A 2,070-nucleotide genomic window follows, 5' to 3' on the forward strand; every position below is an offset into this window, starting at 1 on the left:
ACTACATTTATTTGACAGCTTTAGTTACTTTTCAGATGAAGATTTGACACAATGGATAATATAACAAGCTTTTAAAATATAACACATTGTTAAAGATGATGGATGGGGATGAATAACCTGCGCAAAGAGTTTGGATGCATCGGGCAAGGAGGTCTGCAGTCAGGGGCAGATGTTTTGGTGCTAGTGGAGGTTCTGCTTTTCTTAAGCCTTTAATTAACATATTTACGTGGGTGTGAGAAATGGAAGGGGCTGGAGCTCCAGAAATTAGTTTAATGAAAAAGTTTATACCACTCAGGTACGTTTGGATGGTGGATGTTCTGATTTTGAGAACCGAATGGGCGTAAGTAATGAAGCTGGTTACTGTTATGATGTTGATGGATGGAAATGGTAGCCTGTGAGTAGTATGGAAGGTTTTGAAGCAGCTCCATGCTGAGTAGTACGATGAAAGACTGCTGGGGGCTATGCTATTTAGGATTGCTTGTTGTGATGTGGTGACCAGGTAGCGAAGTTGAGGGTTTAGGGGAAGATTTTGGTTGAAAATGGAGGGACCGGTGTTGGATGAGGATCTGAATCTGGTGCCAAGGCTTTGCATTTCTGAAAGGAGAACCAGGAAAGGGAGTCAGCAATGGTGTTTTTGTAGCTGGGAATGTGGGCAGCACGGATGATAAGAGAGAGATTAGGGTCAGTCTGCGTATAAACTTCATGATATCCAATGATTGGGAGCGGCCTTTATTTATGATGTCGATGGCGGTGTGGTTGTCTGAATGGATGAGGATGACCTTTGTTGACCACTCATGCCCCCAAAGAAGTGCTGCAACTACGATGGGGTACAGCTCGTAGAGGGCTGAAGAGGGAGAGAGTGAGGACATTTCCGGCGGCCAATCAGAGGTGAACCATCTACCGCCGTAGTAACCGCCGAAACCGACGGAGGGGGCAGCATCAGTGTACAGCCTAATGTCTTCGGGCTGGTTCACGTGTTCATCATAGAAAAAGGAGATGCCATTCCATGAAGAAAGGAAGTCCTGCCACATGCGGAGCTCCATTTTGCAAGCGGCATCCAGGGTGATGAAATCATGGAGGGAAGGAATGGCTGCAGATATGGACAATAAGTGGGAGAGGAAGGAGCGCCCTTGGGGGATAATGCGGATGGCGAAGTTTAGGTGGCCCAGGAGGGAAAGAAGCTGGCGCATTGTACAGCGGGGGGTGAGGAGGTAGTTGGAAATGTACAGGGATATACGGTGGAGTTTCTCGGTTGGGAGGGCGGCTTGAAAGGTGAGTAAATCCAGGGTGATACCAAGAAAGTCAAGAGACGTGCCGGGTCCCACTGTCTTATCTGGAGAAAGAGGAACACCGAGCCGAAGGAAGGCAGACTTGAGGGTGGAGAGACTGTGCGATGGGGTTGAGGATGGTGGGGTGACGGTGAGGAAGTCGTCCAGGAGGTGAATGACACATGAGAGTTTGTGATTGTTGAGCAGGATCCAGCAGAGTGCCTCGGAAAGAGAACTGAATATTTTGGGGCTACACTTGCACCCAAAAGTGAGGCGTACGGCGAAATAGTAGTGACCCTTCCAGGAAACTCCGAAGAACATTCAATTTCTTTGTTCTCGGGGGACTTTAGGTGTGTCTGCAGCCTGCATCTTCTGAAATAAATGAATTTTGAGGAAATCTAATCCCAAGTTTTTACATGTAAAAATCACACTTCAAGTCACTATGGCCTAGTATTTCACATTAAAGATGCAAACATTCTTTTCAAAACAATCAAGTATTTCATGATATTTCTGATTTATAAAAGTCCTGCTGTAATATAGTGAATAAAAGAGTTAAAGCAGCAATTCTGTGAGGTTAAACATGACATTCAGAAACACATATAAATTCAACAGTTATGTCTATAACTTCAAGCATTCACGGTGACTTTCTATCTAATGTGTTTATCTATATATGATTAATTAGCCTTTCTCTGGCCTTTAGTTCAGGCCATAATTTTTGGATGTTCGGTCAGAAATGTTCTCTTAAAAGGTCTTTTTGAGTTGAGTATCACTGATCAACCCCATTTAGAGGATTACAAAGGTC

The 2,070-nt window shown here is 44.6% G+C and overlaps 1 pseudogene; it reads right to left on the reverse strand.

Annotated features, from left to right (window-relative positions):
• Positions 1–386: 386 nt before the first annotated feature.
• LOC137172593 (uncharacterized) lies at positions 387–1,589 on the reverse strand (annotated as a pseudogene).
• Positions 1,590–2,070: the final 481 nt, after the last annotated feature.

Source organism: Thunnus thynnus, chromosome 20 (assembly GCF_963924715.1).
Source record: "Thunnus thynnus chromosome 20, fThuThy2.1, whole genome shotgun sequence".
Taxonomy (NCBI): domain Eukaryota; kingdom Metazoa; phylum Chordata; class Actinopteri; order Scombriformes; family Scombridae; genus Thunnus; species Thunnus thynnus.